This window comes from Herpailurus yagouaroundi, unplaced genomic scaffold (assembly GCF_014898765.1).
Source record: "Herpailurus yagouaroundi ecotype Mexico unplaced genomic scaffold, PumYag 255, whole genome shotgun sequence".
Lineage (NCBI taxonomy): Eukaryota > Metazoa > Chordata > Mammalia > Carnivora > Felidae > Herpailurus > Herpailurus yagouaroundi.
The window spans coordinates 56,432-75,962 of NW_024412472.1; the positions used below are offsets into that span (position 1 = coordinate 56,432).

Genomic DNA, 19,531 nt, shown 5'->3' on the forward strand with positions numbered 1-19,531 from the left:
ACAGGCCACCTGGGCAGACGGGAGGCAATGGTCAGAAATCGGAATGCTTGAGTAATTAATGTCCGAGGCCCAGCACCTTTAGGCGGTGGCTGAGTCTAAAGCAAAGCCACATGGGTCAGTGCCTGTGAGGCAGGTTGCCCCTCAGATAATGGACTGAGGGCTCTGGTATTGTGGGGAGGTCTTGTCTGCATGGACTTTGAAGTTCTCCAGGATGATGGTAGAAGTTGGTATGGAACAAGTGCCAGCCTCTTGAGGGAGGGGGCAGATCCCAGAGATCTGCAGATAAAATGACAGGGAAGCTAGATGGCATGAATTTCAGAAGTCCAGGGGGTTTGGACTGCCTACTAGAGAGACTTCCATTGTGGGGGTGATGTGAGGCTGGTGAGTGGAGCTGGCTGACACCTTCATAGTCCTCTCCAGCTTGTCAGGATTCACTGCAGATTACTGGGGAAATGACGATCATAAAAGCTCCATAGGGCAGGAGCCTCCTGGGGTAAAGGGGAGGCAGGCCATCAAATCCAAGGAAGGGCGCTTGGATGGCTCAGTTGGCTATGTGTCTGACTCTTGATTTTAGCTCAGGTCATGATCTCACGGTTTGTAAGATTGAGCCCCATGTAGGGCTCTGTGCTGACAGCATGAAGCCTTCTTGGGATTCTCTCTCTCCCTCTCTCTCTCTGTCCCTCTGCATGTGCTTTCTCTATCTCAAAATAAATTTAAAAATCCAAGGAAATTGTTGGAATAGCAGTCATCTCACTGTGGGACACACATCACCTTTAATAGCTTACTTGTCTGTATTATTTCCCGAATGTTTATATTCCTAGATCTTGGTTAATTTTCCCTGTTTTCATTATGCTCAGCAGGACAGCTGGGACACCTTTCTCCTTTTTCTGTTTTTCTCCCAGAAAAGAATTTGGATTCTTCCTTTGCCTAGTCCTGTTCCATCAACCTGAGTAAATCTTTGGGGCTGATTCAGGCCTTGGGCCTCCCATAACTCAGCCCAGCCCCACTAGTGTCTCCATCAGTTGCTCTGATTCTGAAAGCAGGACTCCCCTGAGCCTGAACTGGGGCCTCCCAGCTCCATCATCAGCTTCAGGAGAAGCTCTTATGCAAGCCCAAGTTCCTGGGCTTCAGTGTTTAATGTTGAAAGCCTAGACTGAAAACAGACAACAGTGTATATTTTCTTAAGAAATAACAGCATGCTAGGTCTTCAAAGAACAAACTAGTTTAAGGAACAATTTGAGAACACATTAAAGGAAAGGCAAGAGTAGTAAGAGATAAGTGGTAGGAGTTGCTGTACCACCCAAGGCACTGTTAGAATCACCTGGAAGTCTTAGTATAATGCAGATTGCCAAGCCCTCCCCCAATTTCTGATTCAGAAGATCAGGATAGGGTTTGAGAAGTGCTATTCTGATTGCTTTGGTTTTTCACAGTGAAGCAGGAAGTAGGGTTGAGAATAGCAGTGAACAGGTTGGAGTTGTGAGGTGAGGAGAACATGAATATCCTTAAGAGAGTAAGAGGGAATGAACAAATGGGGGAAATAGAGTATGCTTGCTGGTGGTATTAACTGCATGCTTTTGGTTCAGGGTCAGAAAGAGGATGTGTGGGAAGAGACCATGCAGGATTGCTGTGTAGAGAGCTTATTGTGAGACAGCACAGCTGGACTGTCAGGACCCGCCCCCTCACCTCAGCTCTGTGGACTCCACTGGGACCATTCAGGAAGCTTGAGGTATTTATTCTTTGGGCCTGCTGAGGAATGATGAACTTGGAGTCTGACTCCTGCCCTGGGAATGTAGAGGGCAAGCAGAGCTCACTGACTGCTTCAGTGGTGGGGCCAGGGGAGTGCTGCAGCTTTTGCAGGCCTGTGTTCCCAGAAGTTGCCATAGCAAGCGATGCATGTGTGTATCCTGTGCACCTTGCAAGAGAGAGGGAAGCATGGGGTGGTCTTGGGCCCTGTCCAGTAGGACCATTTGAGGAGGCAAGGAGACCTCAGTGCAAAGAAGGTAGGTGTATGCCATGTGGGCTGAGGGAGTTGCTAGGACCACCCACTAATGCTCCGCCCCCTAATATGTGACCCCTCCAGGGTGAAGGGGACAGCTGGGATATCCCCTTTAAGTATCCGGGTACTCAGATACCTGGGTGGCTGGGTATCTCAGCCACCTGGGTGGCTGGGTGGCTCAGTCGGTTAAGCGGCTGACTGCGGCTCAGGTCATGATCTCAGTATTCATGAGCTTGAGCCTTGCATCAGGCTCTGTGCCGACAGCTCGGAGCCTGGAGCCTGCTTCGGATTCTGTGTCTCCCTTTCTCTGCCCCTCCCCTGCTTGTCTCTGTGTGTTTCTCCCTCAAAAATAAACATTTAAAAATTTGAATAAATAAATAAGTAAATACCTGCCAAGCCCCTCAGGCACAGAATCGCCTAGTCCAGCAGGAACTTTATCCCCTTTCTCAACCCTTCCTTCTCTGCAGCTATTAGGTAGAGAGGAGGTGAGAAGAGCCGAGAGCACACAGATTATTCTCCTCCTCCCCAACTCAGCCTCCTTGAGACATAGTAAGTGGGGCAGAGCTGGGAGGGGAAGACGGTTAAAGCTCCAGTGGGTGCACATTATTTATTGTTACCTAGGGTTAGATATCCTAATTGCTTGAGATGAAGAGGAGGTGAGATGAGCAGAGAGCACACAGATTATTCCTATTATTCCTCTTCTCCCCAGCTCAGGCTCACTGAGACATAGTAAATGGGGCAGAGCTGGGAGGGGAAGGTGGTTAAAGCTGCAAGTGGGTGCACATTATTTATAGTTACCTAGGGTTAGATATTCTAATTGCTTGAGATCGCGTAAGACTGTTAACTAAGAATAAGCTGAAAAGTCACGGGCTTGCTGCAGCTTACCTCCACAGCAGGGAAAGAGTATCCCCAAATGAAAATGCTTTGGAGGGGTGGTGAGAGACAAGAATAAGCTTGGGTTTGGATGGCAGTCTGTGCCTTGTGCGTGCTTGTTCAGCATGCCTTTGAGAGGTTTCTTGCTGCTGCAGTTTTTGGTGTGCTCCAGCTCTTGTTCCTGTAACACAGTCCTACGGAACACGGTTCCAAAGGAAACAACATGATCTTGGCAGAGACACAACTTAGCTCCAAACACTCAGCCATTTACATAAATGCACAGAGCCCTTTACAGCTTTTCACAGAGACCCACAATAGTGTTTTTTTTTATCCCCAGGTGGTCCTCCTTCCCAGATGACTTCTCAGACTGGCCACCTGTTTCTAGGATATTCAACTACTGTAGCAATTGCCTTATTGGTCTAATTCCATCACTCCTGCCCCCAAAGCAATTTGTTTCCCACACAGCCAAGTGATGTTTTTAAAATGTAAATCAGATATTGTCATTTCTCTGCTTAAAATCCTTCAATGGGTTCTCAGTGCTCTGAGAACAAAAGACAGACTCGCTCCCAGGCCCTGTGTGATCTTGCTCAGGCCTTGCTCTCCAACTGCATCTTAACCCACTCCTTCCTCACAAGACTCCGGCCATGCAAGCTTTCTTTTCATTCCTCTAGCATTCCAAGCCATTCCTGCTGGGTCTTTACACATGCTGCTCTATCTTTTTACAGTACTTTTTGTGATGAGCTCATTTTCATCTTCCAGATCTTCACACCAAATCCCCGTTTCTTCTTTGGAAGAAACTGGCTAGATGCTCACCAAAATGTCCTTTTTATGGACACATAGTTAACTATGTTTCCCAGCTCCTTGCATCAAGGCAGGGCTATTGTCTTCGCCAATGGAAAGTAAGTAGGAGTAATGCTTTACTACCAGACCAAGGCAATTAAAGAGTGGATGAGCCTTCTCCACATTCTCCCATCCCCTCTTCTGCCTTCCTGGGTGAGCTTGAAGCATATGTTTTAAAGACTGTGGAGTCAATTGCTTGGAGGAAATCTGCTTGACCAAGAACATCCACATTGGACTTTTCAACAAAAATAAACCTCTATTGCATTAAGTTACTGAGCTTTGGGAAGGTTACAGAAGTTAGTATTATATACTCTGGCTAATATATCTTTTCTGGGCATCCTGTCCACCTTGCTCTTGACCACAAAACCTTTTTTTGTTTCCCTCAGGGTGCTTCAAACATGTAATTATCTTACCAGATGCCAGTCAACACTCCTACCTATCCTATAACTTTGAATCTTAATTGAGAAAAAAAGTCCACGTGAGGAAGTTGAGATACTCATTTTATCAGTTGCATTTTGATTGTGACCAGAAAAAAAAATCCCACTGAAGAATGTCCTAAACAAATTAGATTTTTTTCTTCTACTATACTTAGAAACCTGAAGGTAGATGGCTGCTGTCAGTGGTTTAGGAATTCAAGGATGTTAAGTTTTAGGTCTTTGTTGCTCTTGGTGTCTTGATTCTAATGGTTACAAGATGATGTGTTCTTGATTAGTCGGGGACACCCTACTTACTGTTACACTTCTTGGGAGTCTTGTTGATTGCCACAGCCCCTACCTTTTTGGCTTTACTTCAAGGGTCCTTCTATGTTATTAATACTCTGGTATAAATATGTTTCATTATTCCCTACAACATAATTGAGGCCAATTTAAAATATTAACATTTTCTTTTCTATCTTTATTTTTTTGAATTTTATATTAAGTAGGCTTCATACCCAGTGTGGAGCTTGAACTCAAGACCCTGAGATTAAGAGTCACATGCTCTACCAACCAAGCCGTCAGGTGCCCCTAAAATATTAACATTTTAAAATATATTTGTCTCCCACACTCCTTCCCACACCTCAGTGATCTATTAGCAACTTACCCAGTTTGAAGCTGTTCTTCCTCCAGCCCAGTGGGGTGGGGAAGCATGGTCTTTATTTCATTCGTTACCTCCTCTGTCACTTAGGATTGGGATGGGGAGGACACACTAGAGGAGAAAAAGGTAAACACCATCAGTGTGCTCTACTAAGACAGGCACTTATTTAAATGTTGGCTCTCATGTGGGGTATTGGGGTTCTTTGGAGCCCCCCAGTAGGGACTTGTGCACTGGCTGGCTTTGCTGCTTATTATACACAGCCCACACTCCCCCTCAGCTCTTCAGCTTCTGCCCCTGTCCATGAATCCATAGCTTCCTAATGCTAACATCCCTATCCCTGGCACAGAGGGAGGGGACCTGGGACAGTTTCCAACAAACACTTCAAGATTAGTTCCCTTTCAGGGAGCCCACCAGAAACTCATGCATATTTTTCCCACCAACACTGGCAGTGCAGCGCAGTCAGCAGCTGACCCCTCTCCCCTTGCTTGCCTCAGCCAGCCTGACTGACTTCTCCATGTGAGAAGCACCAATCTCTATATGCATATGGCTGCAAACCCTCATAAGTGATTCAGGTTGTATTAACTCCCAAGAGGCCTCTGCCCCAGGCCCCACCTCAGTGGCCATATACAGATGGCTCTATTAAGTTCCTGAGTGTGGCAAGCCTCTAGCTCGAGAATGTAATCTGAATGAATGTAAAGCTTATCCCTCTCGTGGAGACACAGAACTACTATAAATGGTTCTATTAGAGCCCTTCTCACTTGATTTAGGATGCCTTTCGGGGGGAAACGTTCTCTATTCCTAAAAAAATTTCCATCAATACATCTTTCATTTCTCACTTCATATACAGTAGAAAGTTTGATGGTCTCTGGATCAGCTTTATTTTCTTAGAATAAATCCTATGTGGATGTATCCAGCATCTTTATTTAGAATGTGTCAGTGCCTATTACCTATGGTCTTCAGTCTTGGTGTATTATCCAAAGGTTTTAGACGACTGAAAAACTCATTTAACATCCTCTTTCTTATGTACATATTCTTAGAAAACGTGAACTGCGGGGCGCCTGGGTGGCTCAGTCGGTTGAGCGTCCAACTTCGGCTCAGGTCATGATCTCACGGTCCGTGAGTTCGAGCCCCGCGTCGGGCTCTGTGCTGACAGTGCAGAGCCTGGAGCCTGTTTCGGATTCTGTGTCTCCCTCTCTCTCTTTTACCCTCCCCCACTCATGCTCTGTCTCTCTCTGTCTCAAAAATAAATTAAAAAAACGTTAAAAAAATTAAAAAAAAAAGAAAACGTGAACTGCTTTATTTATATAGAGTATTACTGACAATGTATTCTTACTTTCCCTCCTCCCTCAGCTCTGTTTTTAGTATCCATTCATGTATCAATCGGAGCCCTGTCGGGAAAATGAAAAGCATTTCAAGTAAAGGGCATTTATTGAGAATTGATTCCAAGTGTTGGAAGGATGAAAGAATAGGTCGAAGTTGCTGATGTAATTCAAAAATTAACTGGAGAATTCCGAGAGCATCCCAAGTCCTGGGAAAACAAACAGGAAGAAGTGGTGTAATCACCAGAAATTAGGAGCTCAGAGAAAGACCCCCTTTTGACTGATACTCACATCTTTGTGGGGGAAGCTCCTTCTACATACCTAGTGCTTGGACCTCTGAGGAAGGGAGTGACTGCCTGTCTGCTTCTACAATCTGACAAATGCGGCAAAGCTGCTGCTGAGTGCAGAAGCAGCTAATAGCTGGAGCCAGCTGCCTGCAGCTGAAGTAATGAGACAGCAGCTGGAAAACAGGGACAAAGGGCCTTCCTCCCCTCTCACTTTCAGGTTCCCTTTAGGACATCCCATTGACAGGAACTAATGGAACCAGCTGGCAGTAGATTCTGGGAAATAGAGTTTGCAGACTCCCAGCTGCAGCAACACAAAGAGTGTAGGGGGTGGGGAGTGGGGGGTGGAGGGAGATCTGTAGAGGCCAGGAGCCCTAAGAAAATAGGTAAATAAGGGATACACTCCACTAGCTGCTCTTATGCAATACTTTGTTGCTTCTGTCAGCTGTGGGTCACCGTGGAGTGTTCAGGGTATACATCCACCAGAGTAAATGTATCCATTCACTTGGTTGCTTCAAATTCTTTGCTACCTGGAGAAATTAAAATCCCTGGAGCTGGGGTTCTGAGTAAAAACTATGTTCCACCAATTAGATGTGCTCATCTGAGGTTTGGGAGGCGAGGGGCATCTTCCTGCTGCTTGGCTGTTGCTGCTGGAGAGCAGGTTTGTCTAGATGTTGGGCTTTCTGCAGCAGCATTCCCCTTGAGGCCAAGGACAAAGTAAGGATTCCCACTGTAATGGCTCAAGTTCAACATGGGACGGAGGTTCAACAGGCAAAATACAACTTACTCTGTGACACTATAAGAAAGTGTGGTTAAGAAAAAAATGTACTGGGAGGATATCAGTTAAGTAATTCACAGAACTCGTGAGAAGTCCAGGGAGTGAGGCTTAGAAAACAAACACGGACCAACTGCAAAACCTAAGTCACACTTCAGAGAGTCTGGTTAGGATGGCACTGCTGGCACCATGGCTGCTGGACTTTTTTTGTGTTTTTTTTTTGTTGCCACATAGGTTGATGCTGGGAATTGAGTTAATCCTCCTAAATTTGTGGCCCTGTTTTAGGATTGGCCCATGAAAGCCCTCTCTCCTGTTATTTGTTTCCTTTATTACTTATTTGCTCTTTTTTCCTCACTCCCACAATATGTTTGTTGTGTGTCCCTAGATACGTATGTTAGCAACGTGCATGGTTTGGTGTATATATGTTGTGGCAGGGACTTGGCAGCTGTTCCTCACACCCATTTTCTTCTTCCTGGGAAATTAGCTGGACTCTGTTTTCCAGCTCCCCTTATACTTTCGTGTGGCTACGTGATTGAATTTGGCCAGTTGGGTGGTAGTGGAACTAAGGTATGCTACTTGCATATTTGGGTCCTTATATTTTGCTACACATTAGTCCCCATGTCAATCCACTTTGGCCAACTTGATGCATTTGCCCATATGTCCTTGAAAGGTACATGTCAAACATGATGGAGCCAAAAGATGGAGGGAACATAGATCCCTGAACAACACTTGGAGGAGAGCCACCTGTTTGGGACTTCACCTGAGTGAGAAGTCATTTTCTTTATAGATGAACCATTACACACTTGAGGGTTTGTTGTTACAACAACTATTGATCTTTTTTAAAATTATTCTTAGTTGAACACATCGGAAAAGTAAGCAAAACACATACCCATATGGAAAAGTAAATGAAACCAAAATGTTTGACCCATGGTTTTATCATAGGCCAGCCCCATTGCAACCACCATCCAAATTGAGAAAGCCTCCGCACCCAAAAACCTTTTATGCTACCTCCCAAACATCAACCACTTGTTTCTCTCAACCATACAAAGTTACCACCATCCTGACTCTCGTGACAATTTCCTTGCATTCCTTTGTGGTCTTCCTGGTTAAGCATTGTGATATTGTGATTTATAATAAAGAATACATATTTGGTCCTCCCATTTCTAGCACAGAGCTTCTAAAACCCTTGGGGTTTCCTAAGTGATGAGAGCTGGAACCGGTCTTTTGTTAGGTTAATGAGATGACTTTTGGAATGCCCCCAAATCACCTAGGATTGAGGGGTTGCCCTGTGCATCTTTTCCACCTGGATGGTCAGCTGTATTCTTTACTATGTCCTTTTATAATAAGCCGGCAAATGTAAATAAACTTTTTCCAAGTTCTGTGACAACTTGGACTTGGGACTAGCATTTGAAGTGCGGGAGGAGAGCAGTCATGTAGGACTGAGCGCTGAGCCTGTGGAATCTAATGCTGTCTCAGGACAGTTAGTGTCAGAATTAAGATGAGTTGTAGAACACCCTGCTGGTGTCTCAGAGAATTGTTTATTGGTGTGGGGGCCTTCTCCCATGGTGGAATTGGGTGCTCAGACCCTTTTTAAAGCATGTACACCTAAATAGTACGTATTTTCATGTGTCTGGCTTTTTCACTCAACATTAAGTTTATGGGACTCATCCATGTTGTTGAGTACAAATGAATTTCATTCACTGTTATTACTATAGAAGTATCGTGTTCTGTAAGTAAATTACGATTGTAAACCATGATTGATTAATTCAATTGTTTAGGTAAATTTGAGTTGTATATTAATCAGAATGGGCTGTGCCATGCTGCAGGAAATTAAAATCCAGAATGTTAATGTCTTAACTCCACAGAAGATCATTTCTTACTATTGCTAGAGGCAGGGACTGTTCATAGTCACTCAGGAACCCTAGCTAATGCAATGCACGCTTCCAAAATCACTAGGAAAGAAAAGGGAACAAGGGAAATCACTCCCTGGCACCCAAAGTTTCAGCCCTTTTTGCCCCTATGTAATTGGCCAAAACAAGTCTCCTTGTAGAGTTCTCCATGTAGAACTCTGTAGTTGGTGAGAAAGTGTACTCCTATTGTGTGCTCAGGGGGAAGACAAACAAGGTTGGTGAACTGCCTAACATCCAGCTTGTGGTCCCTGCAAATAATGCTGTGAACAACCCAGAAGGTCTCTTACTATGTTCAGGGGAAGTGATGTTGGTGGAAGTCCTTATCTCATTCTTAAACTTGAAAGAAAAGCTTTCAGTATTTCATCATTGGGTATGATATTTGCATTGAGGTTCTGATTAGTGGTTATCAGATTAATGATGTGCTTTTCTGTTTGCTATTATTTTTATCATGAATTGGACTTCAAATTTTGTCAAATACTGCTGAATTGAGATGATCATATATATATATATATATTTAATTTTGTTCAGTGTAGCAAGTAATAGATTCATTTTCATGTGTGAAATCAACCTTGAATTTTTAGAATAAAATCACCTTAGTTGATTATTATTCTCTTTATACATTGCTAAAATCATTTTGGTAATATTTTGTCTAGGACTTTTGCAGCTATGCTCATGAGTGAACATAAATGATATTTTCCTATAAATCTTTTCTCACCACAATGCTTTTAAGTGCTGTGCATGTTGCTATATGTACCTTTGGCTCACTCTTCCTCCTCTTCAAATGCTCTAATGGCTTCCCATCTCACTCATAACATAGTCCAGAATTCTTACTGTTTCCTAAGAGGCCCTGTATTTTCTGGATTCCAGTTATCTAACATTCACTCCCTTTACTCATGCCTTTTCAGAAATACTGTCTATCTTGCTATTTCTTGAATATTCTCAGCATGCCTCCCTGCCTCCGGGTCATTGTGCATCTATGTGGAATGTTATTTCCATGATATCTACCTGGCTCACTTAGGCACTTCATTCAAATCTCTGTTGAAAAGTCAGTTTTTATAGTCCCCCTCTCTACTGCCATACCACACTTAGTTTTTCTTCAAGGAACTTATCACCTTTTAAATTGTATATTTATTTGTTTATATGATTAGTGCGTATTTCTTCATACTAGAATGTAAGTTCCAAGACAGCAAGGACTCGATCTGTTTTATTCAGTACTGCACCCCTAGGATCTAGGCTTATTTGCCTCTGATGTCTGTTTAGTGTTCCAGAGTGTCTGTTTAGAACATTTAACATATCCATTTCCCTAGTTAAGGACATTTAGATTATGCAAATCCTTGTGACCACAAAAAAAAATGAGTAAAGAATTTTCTTATAAGTGTTCTCTTAAATATATATGTGTGAGTCCTGCTTCCAGAGTTCAACTTAATTTTTCAGGCTGGTTATTCCACTATAAAATATAACAAAATTAACAACTATAAAATCTGAACAAAATATAAACCAAAGAACAACTATTTGAAGACACTGAAAAGTGAAGAAAAGCAGGCAAAAACTAGAGGAGAATTTACCCTTAAAATACTTCAACTGCAATGGACAAAAATTATGATTTTGTGGTCTTTGCCTGAAAGTCTTTCCCAGCCCCACAGCATCCACCAGTTCCAAAGGCAAAAAACCACAGCCATACTGGCTCAAAATAGACAGAGGACAGAGTTCAGGGCTGGTAAAGCAGCTGGAAATTTAAGAGCAGAAATCCTGGAAGTGAGAGAGTGCCATGAGGGGTGAAACCAAAATATGAACATAAACTCTGCCCAAACCTTTGCATGACTGGTAAAATACACATGCATATAGAGGAGACTTAGGGGGGGGACCTAACACATAAAACTGGCAGAGTCCAGAGAAGAGTCTACCCCTGAATGACAGAAGTGCACTGTGTGAGATGTGCAAATTTGCTTTTTGACTGAGTGCATTCCTCAATTTATGTCCAGCTTGGATGGCAACTGAAGTGTCAGAGGACAGGGTTCGGTAGTGGAGAGCGGCTGGAAATTTAAAAGGGAAACCCCAGAAGCAAAAGGACTGTAGAGGAGGTGAGCCCCAAAATCTGAGCCAAATTCTGCCTAGATCCTTGGCCAGTGACTAAACTGTAAATGTGCAGGTGAGATGTTCTAGACCAGGCTTACAAAAAAAAAAAAAAAAAAAAAAAGCATGCTGCTGCTATAAGCTAAAAAATAAGCAGAGACATCTACTGTTACACAACACAGGAAATAAAAAATTTGCAATTTAGGCCTGCTCCCACCCCAGAATGCCTGCTATAACAATACCAATAACAAATTTTTAGAATATAACAGAATGAAAACTTACTACAGCATATTATCCACAATAACCAGCTTCTAACCAAAATTACCAGACATACAAATAAACAGAAAATTATAACCCTGTTATAAAAACATGAAATTATAAACAGTAATTTATACTCAGGGTAAAAGACACTCAATAGAAATTAACTCCACGGGACACAGATATTGGATTTAGCTGTCAAATACTTCAGAGTAGCTGTTATTAGTGCATTCAAGCAATGAAAGGAAAATATGTATTAGAAACTAAAGTATGGCCTCAATGAATATACAGATAAGGAACCTTCCCAGAGACAGAAATCAAATGGAAGTTCTAGAATTGAAAAGTATAAATAACTAAAAGCGGAAAGAAAAGGACAATACAAATTACTCAATTTGAGTAACCGGGAAAATAGACTGAGAGAAATGGACAGGCCCTCAGGAACCTGTGGGACTGTAACAAAAGGTCTAATATTGTGTCATCAAAATCCCAGAAGGAGCCGAGAAAGCACTTAATGAAAAACAGCTGAAAACTTCCCAAACTTTGGTCAGAGATAAGAAATAGAGTGAACCTTGAACAGGATAAATGTGAAAAAAAAAACTTCTGAAAACTAAAAAAAAATAATAATAAAAATATTGAAAGTGGCAAAAGAAAAATGATAGCTTACCCAAGGGGGGAAAAACAATTTGATTGACAATAGATTTCTTGTCAACCATGGAAGCCATAGGGAGTGGTACAGTATTTTTTAGGGTTTGAAAGAAAAGAACTGTTAACTCTGAATAGTATACCCAGTGAAAATATTCTTCAGGAATAAAGGGGAAATTTGGACATTCTCAGATGAAGGAAAACTAAGAGAATTTGTCACCAGCAGCCTACCCTCAAATAATGGTTAAAAGGAGTTATTCAGGTGGAAAGGAAATGATAAATCTTGGAACATAAAGAAAGATGAAAGAGCATGTGAACAAAATATGTGCAAATTGAACTAGCTTTCACAATTCAGTTCTCTGAATTGTGTTTAATGGTTGAAGCAAAAGTTATAATGCTGTCTGATGTTCTAAATATATGTAGGGGAAATATTTAAGATAATTATAAATGGGGAAGGATAAAGAGAGGTGAGGTTTCTATACTTCTCTTGAACTGGTAAAATGACACCAGTAGACCATGTTGAGTAATGCGTTTATAATGCAATACATATAGCAACAACTGAGAAGCTATACAAATATATAAACTCAAAATCACTATAGATAAAATAGAATTCTAACCTGTAGAAGGGACAAAAAAGAAAACAGGCAAAAATCGGGGGAAGCGATCAGAAAAGAAAAAAAAAATGGCAACTTGACTTCCTAACATAGCAATAATTACATTTTATGTTAATGAACTGAACATACCAATTAACAGAGATGAGCAGATGACTACTTTGTCTATGAGAAACTCAATTTAAAGGTTACAGTATGGGGGGGCGCCTGGGTGGGTCAGTCTGTTAAGTGTCCTACTTCGGCTCAGGTCATGATCTTGCAGTTTGTGGGTTCGAGCCCCGTGTCAGGCTCTGTGCTGACAGCTCAGAGCCTGGAGCCTGCTTCCGATTCTGTGTCTCCCTCTCTCCCTGCCCCTCCCCCACTCACACTCTGTCTCTCTCTGCCTCTCAATAGTAAATGAATATTAAAAAAATTTTTTTTAATGTTGCAGTATAGGCAAATTGAAAGTAAGAGGGTGAAAATGATTTATCATGCAAAAATTAATTAAACCAGGAGTGGCTATGTTAATATCAGATAGAGTAGACCTAAGAGGAAAATTTGGCAAAGACAGGGAAGGACATTATGTAATGATAAATGACTCTGCAGCAAGAAGACATAACAATCGTAAATGTGTATATACCAAACAACATTGTACAAAATATGTGACATAAAACTGATATAGCAGAAAAAAGAAATTAGGCCAAACCACAATGCAGTTGGAGACTTCAACACCCCTTTCAACAACTGGTAAAACAAGACAGAAAATCTTACAAGTATACAGAAGGACTTAACACTGTGAACCAATAGGATCTAACTGACATTTATAGAATATTCCACCCAAGAAAATACACATTTTCAAGTGTTCATGGAACATACATAGGCTCTATCTTGGGCCATAAAGTAAATTTTGACAAATTTAGAAGAATTGAAATCAGAGTGCCTGGGTGGCCCAGTCGGTTAAACCTCGGATTTGGGCTCATGTCATGATCTCACAGTTTGTGGATTTGAGCCCCGCTTCCAGCTCTGTGTTGACAGCACAGAGCCTGGAGCCTGCTTTGAATTTTGTGTCTCCCTCTCTCTCTGCCTCTGCCCCCCCCCCCAATAAATAAAAACATTTTTAAAAATTAAAAAAAAGAAGAAGAATTGAAATAATATATGAGTGTTCTCTGGCCACAACAAAATCAAACTAGAAATCAGTAACAGGAAAATCTCCAAATATTCAGAAACTAAACAGTGTACCTACAAATAATCCATTGGTCAAAGAGAAGTCACAAGGGAAATAAAAAATTACATTGAATGTAATGAAAATTGAAATACAATAAATATATCCAAATTTGTGGGACATAGCTAAAGCAATGCTGACAGGGAAATTTTTAGCACTAAAAGCATACATTATTAGAAAGATAATCAAGGTTCCCACCTTGATAATCCAGGGGTGGAAAAGAGTAAAATGAGCCCAAAGCAAACAGAAGAAATAATATAGGTAGGAGCAGAAATCCACGAAATTGAAAATAGAAGAACAGTGGAACTGGGGCACCTGAGTGGCTCAGTAAGTTGAGCATCCAACTTCAGCTCAGGTCATGATCTTGCAGTCTGTGAGTTTGAGCCCCGCATTGGGCTCTGCACTTACAGCTTGGAGCCTGGAGCCTGCTTCAGATTCTGTGTCTCCCTCTCTGTCTAACCCTCCCCTGCTCATGCTCTGTCTCTCTCTCTCTCAAAAATAAAGAAAAACATTAAAAAATAAAAAAAAAAAACAATAGTGGAACAAACCAATGAAACAAAGGCCTGTTTCTTTGAAAAGATCAGTAAAATTACAAACCTTTAAAAAGACTAACAAAGAGAAACACAAATTACCAATATCAGGAGTGAAACAACAAATATTACTATAGACCTTGCAGACATAACTATATAAAGATAGAGTAATACTGTAAACAACTGTATAGACATACATTTGGCAGTGTAGTTAAAATGGGACAATTCCTCGAAAAAAAGTATTACAACTCATGCAATATGAACTAATTTAACCCTATGAACTGTTAAGGAAATTAAACTTACTATTTTAAAACTCCCAAGAAAAAGGATTTTAGGGCAAGATTGTCTCACTGGGGAATTCTATCAAGTGTTTAAAGAAGAAATAACACTAATTCTACACAATCTTTTTCAGAAAATTGAAAGGAACACTTCCCAATTCAGTTTATGAAGCTAGTATTACTCTGATATTAAAACCAGGAAGAGATTGTATAAACAAAGAAAACTACAGACCAATATCCCTGATGAATATAATCACAAAAATCTTTAGCAAAATAATAGCAAATAGAATACAGCAATATATAAAAAAGAATTAGATGCCATGGCCAAATGGAGTTTATTCCAGTAATACAAAGGCTAGTTCAATAGTAGAAAATCAATGTAATTCACCATATTTAAAGGCTAAAGAGAAAAACAAAACACGGGACTACATCAGTTGATACAGAAAAGGCATTTGACAAAATTCAACACCCATTCAGGTTAAAAACTAAGAAAATTAGGAATAAAGGGGAATTTCCTCAACTTCAGAAAATCTCTCTCTCTTTTTTAATGTTTATTTATTTTGAGAGAGAGAAAGAAAGAGAGAACACGAATAGGGAAGGAGCAGAGAGAGATGGAGAAAGAAAAGGCCCAAGCAGGCTCCATGCCATCAGCACAGAGCCTGATGTGGGGCTTAATCTTACAAGCTGTGAGATCATGACCTGAGCCCAAATCAAGAGTCGGACGCTTAACTGACTGAGCCACCAAGGCACCCCAGGGATATCTCCTTTTTAAAAATCTGTATTAACATTACACTTAATGGTGAAAAATGGAATACTTACCTGGAATGCAAGGATTCACCACTTACTCAAATTAGTGCTAGAAGTTCTAGCTAGTGCGATACAGAAAAGGAAATAAAACGCATACAGAAGACTCAAACTGTTCCTCTTTACAGTTGACATGTTTGTCTATATAGAAAATTCTAAAGGATCTACAAAAAGATTCCTAGAATAAATGAGTTCAACAAGGTTACAAGATATAGGATAAACATATAAAAAAACCCAAAAACCCATGGTTTTGTACACTAAAAGTGAATATGTAGACACTGAAATTGAAAGTACCATTTACACTTGCTCACAGAGAAATTGAATATTTAGTTGTAAACCTAAAATACATTTATAGGACTTTTATGCTAAAAACTATACAATGCTGATGAAAGAAGTACAAAATCTAAGTGAATGTAGAGACCGACCATGTTCACAGATTGCAAAACATAACATGGTAAAGATATCATTTGTGTACATACGCAAACCACAGAGGGTGGAGCACAATTCCTATCAAAATCCCAGTGTGATTTTATGTAGTCACAGACAAGATTATTCTAAAATTTTTATGGAAAGACAAGGGAACTAGAATAAGTAGACAGTTTTGAAAAGAGAATAATAAAGTAGAAGGAATCAGTCTACCCAATTTTAAGACTTACTATATAGCTACAATAATCAAGATTGTGGTATTGGTGGAGGGAGGGATAAACACATAAATCAGTAGAATGGAATAGAAAAGCCAGAAATAGACCCACACAACTATGCCCAACTGATTTTTGACAAAGATGCAAAAGCAATTAAGTGGGAGAAAGCCTTTTCAACAGATGGAGGTGGAGAACTTGGACATCCATAGGCAAAAAAATGAACCTTGATCTAGTCTCACACCTTATACAGAAATTAACTCAAAATAGATCATGGACTTAAATGTAAAGTATAAAACAGTAAAAGAACTTTAGAAAAGAAACACAGGAGAAAATCTTTGCTATCTATGGTGAGGCAAAGAGTTTTAAACTTGACATCAAAAGTATGATCCATAAAAGAAAATTGATAGATTGGACTTCATCAAAGGTAAATATCTTTGCTCTGTGAAAGATCCTGTTAAGAGAATGCTACAGACTGGGAGAAAATATTTGCAAACTATGTATCTGACAAAGGATTAGTATCTAGAATATATAAAGAACTCTCAAAATCCAGTAATAAAAAACCTGATAGCCTTAAATCTACTAAAGTTGAATTTAAAATTTAAGACTTCCCCCCCACAAAAACAAAACTAAAAACTCCAGGCCTAGATGGCTTTACTGGCAAATTCTATCAACCATTTAAGGAAGGAAGAAATGTCAATCCAACACAAATTCTTTTAAAAAGTAGAGTAGGAGAGAACACGTCCTCACTCACTTTGTGTGTAACCCACTAAGACATAAACCTGGGAGCAGAATTGCTAGAAGATAGTAAATATATATTTTAAGTTTTTATTTTAATTACCCATTGTTCGTCACAAGTGCACTCCTTTATCCTTATCACCTATTTAACCCTTACCTCTACCCACTTCCCCTCTATCAGAGTTACCTATATAAAAAGTTCTCTTAGTTAAGAATCTGTTTCTTGGTTTGTCTCTTTTTTTTTCCCTTTGCTTGTTTTTTTTTTTTTTTTTTAATTTCACATATGAGTGAAATCATATGGTATTTGTCTTTCTCTTATTTTGCTTAGCATTATACCCTCTGGATCCATCCATGTTGTTACAAATGACAAGATTTCATTCTTTTTATGACTGAGTAATATTCCATTGTATATATGTACCACCTCTTTTTTATCCATTCATTAATCAATAAGCACTTGGGCTGCTTCCATAATTTGGCTATTGTAGATAATGTTGCTGTAAACATCAGGGTGCATATATCCCATTGAATTAGTGTTTTTGTATTCTTTGAGTGAATACCTAATAGTGCAGTTGCTGGATGGTAGGATAGTTGTATTTTTAACTTTCTGCGAAATCTCCATACTGTGTTTCCATAGTGGCTAGACCAGTTTGCATTCCCACCAACAGTACAATAGGATTCCTTTTTTCTCCATATCCTCACCAAGACTTTTTTCTTGTGTTATTGATTTTAGCCATTCTGATTGGTGTGAGGGATATCTCAGTGTAATTTTGATTTGCATTTCCCTGATAAGTGATGATGACCATCTTTTCATGTATGTGTGTTAGCCATCTGACTGTCTTTTTTGGAGAAATGTCTTCTTTGGAGAAATTAGACTATTTGGTGGGGGCGTGTTGAATGCTATAAGGTCTTTATATATTTTGAATACTAACTCTTTATCAGATATATCATTTGCAAATATCTTCTCCCATTCTGTAGGCTGCCTTTTAGTTTTGTTGATTGTTTACTTCGCTGTGCAGAAGTTTTTTATTTTAAATATTTTTTTAACGTTTATTCATTTTTTGATAGAGACAGAGCGTGACTGGGGGAGGGGCAGAGAGAGAGGGAGACACAGAATCCAAAGCAGGCTCCAGGCTCCAAACTGACAGCACGGAGCCCGATGCGGGGCTCGAGCTCACGGACCATGAGATCATGACCTGAGCTGAAGTTGGACGCCCAACTGACTGAGCCACCCAGGCACCCCGAAGTTTTTTATTTTGATGTAGTCCCAATAGTTTATTTTTGCTTTTGTTTCCCTTAGCATATAGTATATTTAATTTCACCAAGTGCTGCTAGATTGCTCCCCAGAATAATTACACCAGGATAACCATCTACCAACAGTGCATGAGAATGCTTATTTTCCACTACCCCCCCCCCCCCCCGACATTTGGTATGGTAGAGGCAATGGAAAGCTGTAAGGAGAATGAATTCTGAGGACAAATGTCTAGATTCATAAACTGGCTCTACCATTTTCTGACTTTGTGACCTTGGATAATTTACTGAATCTGTGTCTGTTTTCTCGTCTGTAACATGGAATAGTACCTATCTTATAGATACCAGAGCTTCTTAGACATTAGTGGGTAAAACTGGTACTTTTTTCCCCCCATTTCAGACATTTCCCTCTATCCTATTTCTGAATAAGGATTTCAAATTAGACTGAAAAGCTACAAAAATAAGTGAGTTTCAGGTGAGTTACAGAGCAGTAGTCCATGAAAGTATTGGTCTTCGGATTATTAGTGTATACAGTGAATACAGAACAGAATCACAAATTTCCTTACAAATTGGGATATGTAAATAAAATTTAGCTCCTTTCTTAGTTACTGGTCTGGTTTTCCCCACAAGCCTCACTCCCTCCTCCACTCCACTGGATAGTAGTAGAGTCTAGAAATAAATTCAGTCTCTTCAGGTTTCATTTTTTTTTTCTACCTTTGCTCCTCTCCAAAGTGGCATCTGGGTATAGAAGGGAGGGCTTATGTGGCATTTTGGTATTAGAAGGAAGGAGTCCCCTGGCTTAATAATGGTTCTTGGATGTGCTCAAGCTGGAATCTTCTGGGTATGGCTTGCCCTGCCCCACACATAGGCATTCTGCCAACATCTCCTTCTAAAGCTGATGAATTGGTGGTCTCTGCTCTCAGGGCCTTGTGCCCCTCCCTGCCACTTTGGCCTCCTCTTTAGTGCTGCAGACCCCAGTGATTCTCTGCCTCCTATTCCATCCAGCCAAAACGGTCTCTGTTCAGTATCCATACCATAGAGGGGTCAAAGGACACTTATTCCTGGCCATGCCATTCTGCCCTCTTCATGCTCTTGGGGCCATGGTAGGTCCATAATGCAGAGTAGTTTCCTTCTAAAGTCTCAGTAGAAAAAAGGGCAAATGCTTCCTTTCCCTCAGTACCTCAGTTTACTCCTTCATCCCAAAGTCCCAGATGAGGTTGATTTTGTCTCTACTTTATCTACCCCCATCTGTCAGGACAGGATGGGACCTGTTTCTCCCTTCTGTCATCTGTCTTCCTTCCTTTCATTGTTTGGGACTTTTGATTTCCTAGTGGGGTTTTAATTTATCTGGTCGACAATTTCAATAGTGGAATTGTTAAATCTGGAACATTTTTACATAGCAGTCATTGTATTTGAGCAATGCAGTAATATGGTACTTA

At 40.5% G+C, this 19,531-nt stretch overlaps 1 protein-coding gene across 3 annotated transcripts in view; it reads left to right on the plus strand.

Moving 5' to 3' along the window:
• RRP8 (ribosomal RNA processing 8) overlaps positions 1-19,531 on the plus strand; it is a 59,432-nt gene that overhangs the window by 6,386 nt on the left and 33,515 nt on the right. Inside the window, exons 8-10 of one of the 3 annotated variants that reach the window (XR_005786435.1) lie at positions 1,584-1,726; positions 2,464-2,545; positions 3,207-5,692. The gene's annotated coding sequence lies outside the window, so the exon portion shown is untranslated. Of the gene's footprint in view, positions 1-1,583; positions 1,727-2,463; positions 2,546-3,206; positions 5,693-19,531 lie in introns of those variants that run through there. The other 2 variants (XR_005786436.1, XR_005786437.1) reach the window with 2 other exon arrangements.